This window comes from Salvelinus namaycush, chromosome 31, assembly GCF_016432855.1.
Source record: "Salvelinus namaycush isolate Seneca chromosome 31, SaNama_1.0, whole genome shotgun sequence".
Lineage (NCBI taxonomy): Eukaryota > Metazoa > Chordata > Actinopteri > Salmoniformes > Salmonidae > Salvelinus > Salvelinus namaycush.
The window spans coordinates 9,194,554-9,204,024 of record NC_052337.1 but is presented as its reverse complement, the minus strand read 5'-3'; the positions used below and the strand labels follow the sequence as shown (position 1 = coordinate 9,204,024).

At 39.8% G+C, this 9,471-nt stretch overlaps 1 protein-coding gene across 1 annotated transcript in view; it reads left to right on the top strand.

Annotated features, from left to right (window-relative positions):
• Nucleotides 1-4,682: 4,682 nt before the first annotated feature.
• LOC120026189 (zinc finger FYVE domain-containing protein 16-like) overlaps nt 4,683-9,471 on the top strand; it is a 49,031-nt gene continuing 44,242 nt past the window's right edge. Inside the window, exon 1 of the mRNA XM_038971013.1 lies at nt 4,683-4,968. The gene's annotated coding sequence lies outside the window, so the exon portion shown is untranslated. The remainder of the gene's footprint in view (nt 4,969-9,471) is intronic.

Sequence of the window (9,471 nt, the reverse complement as noted above, 5' to 3'; positions counted from 1 at the left end):
CTTTTTCAGTTCTGGCCACAAATTTTCTATGGGATTGAGGTCAGGGCTTTGTGATGGCCACTCCAATACCTTGACCTTGTTGTCCTTAAGCCATTTCGCCACAACTTTGGAAGTATGCTTGGGGTCATTGTCCATTTGGAAGACCCATTTGTGACCAAGCTTTAACTTCCTGACTGATGTCTTGAGATGTTGCTTCAATATATCCACATAATTTTCTTCCCTCATGATGCCATCTATTTTGTGAAGTGCACCAGTCCCTCCTGCAGCAAAGCACCCCCACAACATGATGCTGCCACCCCCGTGCTTCACGGTTGGGATGGTGTTCTCCGTCTTGCAAGCCTCCCCCTTTTTCCTCCAAACATAACAATGGTCATTATGGCCAAACAGTTCTATTTTTGTTTCATCAGACCAGAGGACATTTCTCCAAAAAGTACGATCTTTGTCCCCATGTGCAGTTGGAAACCGTTTTCTGGATTTTTTATGTTGGTTTTGGAGCAGTGGCTTCTTCCTTGCTGAGCGGCCTTTCAGGTTAGGTCGATAACGGACTCATTTTACTGTGGATATAGATACTTTTGTACCTGTTTCCTCCAGCATCTTCACAAGGTCCTTTGCTGTTGTTCTGGGATTGATTTGCACTTTTCGCACCAAAGTACATTCATCTCTAGGAGACAGAACGCATCTCCTTCCTGAGCGGTATGACGGCTGTGTGGTCCCATGGTGTTTATACTTGCGTACTATTGTTTGTACAGATGAATGTGGTACTTTCAGGCGTTTGGAAATTGCTCCCAAGGATGAACCAGACTTGTGGAGGTCTACAATTTGTTTTCTGAGGTCTTGGCTGATTTCTTTTGATTTTCCCATGATGTCAAGCAAAGAGGCACTGAGTTTGAAGGTAGGCCTTGAAATACATCCACAGGTACACCTCCAATTGACTCAAATGATGTCAATAGCCTATCAGAAGCTTCTAAAGCCATGACATCATTTTCTGGAATTTTCCAAGCTGTTTAACGGCACAGTCAACTTAGTGTATGTAAACTTCTGACCCAATGGAATTGTGATACAGTGAATTATAAGTGAAATAATCTGTCTGTAAACAATTGTTAGAAAAATGACTTGTGTCATGCACAAAGTATATGTCCTAACCGACTTGCCAAAACTATAGTTTGTTAACAAGAAATTTGTGGAGGGGTTGAAAAATTTGTTTTAATGACTCCAACCTAAGTGTATGTAAACTTCCGACTTCAACAGTAACTTACTTGTACCTTCATGTACTTAATGTACCACTCTCTTACCTTATCATAATTGCCATGTTTTTGTTGTCATAGGTCACTTTAGACAACAATTATGTATATTTTAAAATCATCTTTTAAAATGTAATCTTTCCTTTCTAATTCATTAGGCACTACAGATATACAGTATCATTGATTGAAAAAGCTATTTGCATGTGAAAATAACCTGGGATGCATTTGTTCCCACGTCATTTCAACCCAAAAAATGCTACTGTTTGTGATGACATTGAATCAATGTGGAAAACTGATTGGATTTTTAAAAGTAATTAACGTAAGTGAATGTAGTCTTTTTTTCAACCAACTTTTAACCTAAATCCAATGACATGGAGTAATGTTTTGTTGAATTCACGTTAGTTGACAGCTCATCCAAATTTTTATCAAAACTAGACGTTGAACTGACGTTTGTGCCCAGTGAGATGCTAGTTGACGAAGTACAAGATGTAAACAATAACAACATAATTTACAAGCCCAACAGCATCTTCCTTAATGGTCATGGAAGTACTGGGTGTCAGAAATACATACAGCATCACAGCACAATCTGGAGACTGGGTATTACTTTAGAACCCACCCTAATAGAGAATATTGAATGTGATCAGCTGCCATTTGAGCTGTATGCTAGAGGATACGGCCTTATATAGACACAGGTTACAACAGGTTAACAGGTTTGAAGTTGTTTGAGTAGCAGCTGCCCGGGTAACGGAGGTCACAGAGGAGATTCCTCCAGTTCAGCCCTGAAAGGAAGTGAATGCAAGTGACAGCACAGGAGTCCAAAATACATTGAGAAACACAAAGGAGTCCAAAAGTATTTCTGAATGTGTGTTATGTAGATTATTTGATAGCAGTCCATTTATTTGAGGAAAGATGGTCCTGTCTGTCCATGAATGAGTTAAAAATAAGACTAAGAATAATAGACCTAACTGATTGGATTTATATAGTGCTTTTCCAGAGCTCAAGGATCTTTACATAGTAAAACGTGAGGTAGTCTCCTTAGTTTGGCAGCTGTTGTAGTAATAGTCTTGAACACTGGGCAGCAGCTGTTTCCTCTGTGGGACACTGAATTCAACGGCTTTCACACCACGGCTGTTTAGTCCTGCAATCCACCCCACAAACAGGACTATATCTTGAGGGAATATGGCAATGGACATTAGACAGCCATAAAAGTAAACGTAATATTTAATAATGTCGTAAGAAATATGATTGTGAAATTAAAGTGATGCTTCTTTGTTGTTTCCAAACAAGATGTGGCAGCATTAGCTTACTTTGGCCTGGTTTTTCTGTAACATGGCTGTCTCTTAGCTACATTGTATAGCAATTGTAATATCCCAGACAGAGTAGAGGGTGCCATAAACAGCCACTTGAGCTCCCCATGACCCCAGGCAATCCACGCAAAAGCCATCTTAGTCCGGCTCTCTGGGGCCCATAAAAAGTGACCATCACCTGTCTCACATCAGTATGTAGTGAATTTACAACCAGACACATTCTGGCTATCACCTCCCACTCTGGGATTAAGGCGGGGATAAGGAGGCCAACGGATGCAGAGATGCAACCTCAAGTCAAAACCTGCAGTGGAGACAGCCTATAGTATAAACACATTTAAAAATAACCCCACATCTCACTCCAATACCATCTGGTCAAACAAACCATGCCAAATATAACCCAGTGATGCTAATCTGAAATATATTGGCAATAAAGTTAAAATAGCAGTGGCCTGTGAGGTCCAGCAGTTGGTGCCGCTGCTGACCCATGTATACCAGGGGGGTCGATGTGGGTTTGAATCCGACCCACTGCCCTTGTGACTTGCATTCCTGTCTTTTCTCCACTGTCCTATCTGTTAAATAAAATGACAATTTCCACTCATTAAAAAAAGGAATAGTACAAGCCAAGTGGTTAACTTTGTGGATAACATTCCATCTAATTGAGCAGTTCTCAATTAATCTTCTTTTAGATTCTTTAACAATCTTTTCATTCTTCAAATGTTTATGATAAACACTGGTGGCTGAATCTAAAACTATGAAACAGTACATTTCAAAAATACATTTAAATAACATTAACAGTACGGGACCAATGTGTCTGCTTAATTAGTCTTCTCATCCCATGTCATTACTTCTGGCTTTAGGATCACTTTAGAGAGTGTAATATAATGCTTGTTAGGAAGTCACAATGATTTCACATTAGTTTGGACCACAAACTCCTCCACAGTCAATCCCTTCCCTTCCTGCTTCCTCTGGCAAAAAAAGGATGTGCGGCCAATGTGTGCGTCCTACGTAATCAACTGTGTGACTGTGTCATCGTCTGTGTCATTGGTGCGTTCAAGACAACTGGGAACTCAGAAATATACGAGGTCAAATCATGACGTTAGTGATCTTCAGGTCGGGAATTCGGGGCTCTAGCAAGAGGCCCGAGTTGGAATTCCAAGTTGGATGACTTTTCAAAACGATTTTTCCCAGAGTTCCCAGTAGTCTTGAACGCACTGAAGTCGGAGATTTCCGAGTTCCAAGTTGTTTTGAATGCGGCATATTTCATCGACTGACAGATTGCTATAACATATGATGTTGTTAGTTGATAGGTAAAGTACCTATCTAGGCGTTGTAAGATCTGGCAAGGTCTAAGCAGTGGAACATAACCCTTGATTTGATTAATCAGATGAGGTAGTTCAGGGCGACAACAAAATTGTGACTAACCTCTACCTGTAGCCCCTTGATCACGTATCTGACAGGGCTAAATAGATGGAAGCAGTAAGTTGGAAACACTACCTCCAACATAACAATGTAAGTGAGTGTGTGTATCAATAGTGCTGGTTTCACGTGCTTGTCGGAATTGGGCAACTGGGAATTCGTAAATCCGACATGATTGTGTTCATGCGCTATTAAAATCGGAACAATTCTTCAACCAATAGCCTAAGACTTTAGCTAGATAAATGTTTTACTAATAAAGTTAACTAGCTTGCGTAACATTGACAATGGTCATACTAGCTAAATTATACATATTGACAGGTTTGTAATTGTCAAAAACGGATTTGCTGTCATCTTTTGGTTGAAAATGTAAAAGATCAGTGGTGGAACTTCACAACTCGACAACTTGGCTAAGTTGATTTTCTCACTTCCCCACTTGTAATTCTCACTAAGAGGGTCATTCAAGTGAAATTTCCCACTGGGAACTCATTCCGATAGCATGTACACTCGGCATAGGTCTGGGCTCCTTCAGCCAGGTAATGTGCTTGCCCAGTCACCCACTACCAAAGGTGACTGAATGCTTTGCCCTAAGTAAACAAATCAAAATAGGTGCGCTCACTTTAATTAAGGAACGTTGCGATTTCACCGGTCGTCACTAGCTCCCACAACCATAAACCCCGCCTATTCCTACAATTTCGCATCTTAAAATGTGAACCATAACGACACTACAAACATGATGCCTAACCTTAACTTCAAATTAAGACCAAAAATCATATTTTAGTTTCAATACATTTTTACGATAGCCAATGTTGACTTTGTGGCTATGGTAACCGATTACACCGGTGTGATAGATCCAAAATGGACGCCGGAGTAAAAACTGCACTGAGCTTTAAAAACTTCAGGAATAACAAAAGGGCAAAGAGGATGCAATCAAGAGTAGACACAGCTTCTTCGTTATAACCAGAAGAATCGTAAAACGGTTGGAAGGCTAAATGATGAATCTTCCGGTAATGACACAGAAAATTGATTGTTGACTGTAAATATAGACACATTGCATTGGCTATCCGGCTAGTATTAACTAAGCTAATGTAACCTGTCTGCCCTCCGCTTTATGATATTCACGGATGATGATGCACGATAGTGATGACTTGATAACAGTGATGTGTGTTTCAGGTAATGTCAGCAGGAAGCTGTCAAAATGTTTAGCTAGCTCGCTAACATTAGCTAGTGCATTTATAGCTAATGGACTAGTTAACTAACGTTATCGAACTAGCCAGCTAACATTACCTGGCTATCTAGTTAACAACTGGAAGATGAATTGCTAGCTAATTGAGCAAATGATAGCCATACCACCTCTAGTTATAACCTAGGTTCTGGTTCAAACACTTAAAAGACACACCCTCAAATTAAGTGGACACTTCTGATGACGTCTGACGAGTATACACTTGCAAGGCGAGGAAGGAAAGATTTTTAAATGGGCCACACTTGGCCGGAAACTCGTCACTCGTTCATCCCGCGATGATTGTGTTTTCAGCCACCCGTAGCTTGTGGGTGTTTTTATAAGCGCTACAGTCAATTATGAGTATGTCTACTTATATTAAATATATAATTATTAATATACGCCTACTGTATGATAGCTAGCAAATTAATTACTGTCTAGCTGGAACATATTTCTACAATTTCCAAAAGATAACCAAACAAAAACATATTTACCTTTTACGTAGTAGCAAAATGTCTAACTTATTTGCATTTGTTTTTACTTACACTTGTATGCTGACTTCTCCATTGATGTTGTTTTTAAGTTTTCGTGGACTTTTCTTAGCGGATGTACAATCGTAGCGAATTGAATTATGGGGAGTTTCAGGCCCCGGAGTGAACACTCGCGAAGCCAACTCGAGGGCTGAGGGGCTTACATTGCAAACTTCCCTTGCTTAGCTAATCATTTGCACCACCCTCCAAGATGGCGAAGGCGATTCCCCCAAGGGCATAAGTGGACGAGGGTGTGTCTTTTGGATTGTAGCCCTAGTATTACTATTTACCCAGTGTCATGATTAGGAAATCTTGGTCACCATGGATACTAGCAGCATAATTAGATGGCTAAGAGTAAGCTAGCTAGCTGATCGTTAGTCATGATATAGCCCAAAGACCAGCAGATGGCGATATTGAGTCGTTTCATCATACGTCCAAACACATTAGCTGTGTTCGACCGCACTAACCATACTATTTGTGATGTAAATTGAGTATGTAGTATACTTATTGGTCATAGTATGGATAGTTAGTATGCCAAAAGTTCACGGATGTTGTACTACATTCTACAAAATACGAAGAATTCACTCAGAGGACACTTTCTGTACTTTTAAGGCCCATAACGCAATTCTTCAGAAAATGGGCGTGGCTTCACACCGTTTTCAGATTTGAGGAATTTGGTGGAAAATATACAGTCCGACAAGAGCAGATACAAATTCATTGCTTTAACTAATTTTGACAAATGTTAAGAAAATGTTGAGCAATGTAATAAAGTAATGACTTTTCAAATAAGTTACACTACAAGTTTTGTTGGCTCACAATGTGTTGGCTACGCTATCCTTACGAACCGCATATCATTACAGCAGTAGGTACTACCGGTATGTTAGTTAGCTACCTCGTTAGTTGGCTACTAATATATTAATCTTGCCAGTGTATTAACTATATGCTAACTAACTGCCAAACGTTTATTGACTTGATTATTCACGTCATCCTTAGCTAAGTGGTATGGTTGTTGTATGTTCTCAATGGACATAAATTCACTCTGGCTATCTACTCCGATTTCAGAGCACTCTCGTCTGAGTGTGCCAGAGCGCAGAATAACGGATGAATTTACGAACGCTCAACACCCATTTAATATGGCCGGTGTCAGTAAACGTCTGCAGCACAGTTAGTCACCAACGCTGTGGATAACATGAAAACAGCCTAACCAGCTCTGCTATGGCGAGTAAAATGGTCAGAGTGAGGTGTTCTCTCATTTGTGTCTGGAAGTAGCTTGCCAGTTAGCTTGTGTGCTTGACTGCCTTGTGATGGTCAGAACGCTCGGATCAACCCTACTCCTCCGCCAGTGTGCGCTCTGAACGCTCCGAGAAGGGAAACGCTCAGAATTTACGAATGGACAATATGACAACGCTCTGAATTTAAGAATTTACGAACACAAAAAATTGTCTAGCTAGTAATTTGTTATGCTAACAAGCTAGCAAGTGGTTGCATAGCAAGATAATCAACTTCCGGTAGACAGGCGTAGCGCTAGTATGCTCAACTGAAAGGATACCGTTCATTTACGGTATACTAAAATGAACTAATAGTTAGTATGGGTATTCGAACACAGCTATTGTCTTCAGCTGGCAATACACTTGTATCCCCCATGAACCGGTTCGTACCTAAAACATTATCCATTCAGGCTGCAAATGTGACAATTTCCTCCTTACTGTGGCAAGAAAAAGTATGTAACATTTGATCTTCATCTAGGTCACAACAATAGACAAACACTGAACGTTTGACATCCCTAGTAGTATTCATAGTAGTACAACATATGTACACAATATGCAGTGGTGGGAAAAGTACCCAATTGTCATACTTGGGTAAAAGTAAAGATACATAATAGAAAATGACTCAAATGAAAGTCACCCAGTAGAATACTATACTGAACAAAAATATAAATGCATCATCTAAAGTGTTGATCCCATGTTTCAGGAACTGAAATAAAAGATCCCTGAAATTTTCCATACGCACAAAAAGCTTATTTCTCTAAAATGTTGTGCACAAATTTGTTTGTGTCCCTTTTAGTGGGCATTTCTCCTTTGCCAAGATAATCCATCCACCTGACAGGTGTGGCATATCAAGAAGCTAACTAAACAGCATGGTCATTACACAGGAGCACCTTGTGCTGGGGACAATAGACCACTCTAAAATGTGCAGTTTTGTGAAACAACACAATGCCACAGATGTCTCATGTTTTGAGTGGGGGTTATGGTATGGGCAGGCATAAGCGTGCAATTGGCATGTTGACTGCAAGAATGTCCGCCAGAGCTGTTGCCAGAGAATGTTATGTTTATTTCTCTACCATAAGCCCTCGTTTTAGAGACATGGTACGTCCAACCGGTACATCCAACCGGCATCACAAGCGCAGACCACGTGTAACCATACCAGCCCAGGACCTCCACATCCAGCTTCTTTACCTGCAGGATCGTCTGAGACCAGCCATCCGGACAGCTGATGAAACTGATGCATATTTTTGTCTGTAATAAAGACCTTTTGTGTGGAAATACTCATTCTGGTTGGCTGGGCTGACTCTCCAGTGGGTGGGCCTATGGCCTCCCAGGCCCACCCATGGCTGCATCCCTGCCCAGTCATGTGAAATCCATAGATTAGGGCCAAATGTATTTATTTAAATTGACTGATTTCCTTTTATGAGCTGTAAAATCATTGAAATTGTTGTATGTTGCATTTATATTTGTTCAGTATATTTGAGTGAGTCTAAAAGTATCTGCTTTTAAATATCAAAAGTAATAGTAAATGCTCAAATATACTTAAGTATCAAAATTATAAATATAAAAATAATAAATCATTTCGAATTCTTCATATTAAGCAAACCAGAAAGCACGATTGTCTTGTTCTTTTTGGTATTTGGTATTTTATTATGATCCCCATTAGCTGTTGCAAAAGCAGTAGCTACTCTTTCTGGGGTCCACACAAAACATGAAACATGACATAGTACAGAACATTAATAGAACATAAATGTTATTTGAATTTACAGATAACCATGGGCACACTCCAACACTCAGACATCATTTACAAACAAAGCATTTGTGTTTAGTGAGTCCTCCAGATCAGAGGCAGTAGATGACCAGGGATGTTCTCTTGATAAGTGTGCGAATTGGACCATTTTCCTGTCCTGCTAAGCATTTGAAAATAATATATTTTCTTTTGGAATGTAGTGGAGTAAAGGTTGCCAAAAATGTAAAAAGTACAGAAACCACCAAAAAACTCCTTAAAATTATGTATAAATATAAAGTGGATAGTGTCCTGGTCACGTAGTTGAATAAATGGTGTATAATTCATGATTGGTGTCTTTGTTGCTATGATTTCAACATTTGTATACATCTGCAATGACTAGCTGGCTGTTTTCTCACATTAAGGGTTGCCCTAGTCACATTTCCACACCAAATAGTTGGTGCAATACACATAAAGCATTGTAAAATTCCTTTATGTGTCCTTAAACTGATGAGGTTGCTGTAAACTTGTGGCAGACTTGTTTATTGTGACACCCTATGGGGGTATTCTTTCCCTTGGTATCTTCCCTAATAGTAGATCTTGAATTAGATTTCTCCATAAACATGGAGAGCAGGGGTCAGAGTCTGAAGTACACAATAACACATAGCTGGAGAACATTGAGATGCTAACTGTTTGGTCAACAATTTATATGTTATTAATTCATCAACCTGTCTGGGGAGTGGAAACTGTGGATGAAGGCTTCGGTTTAT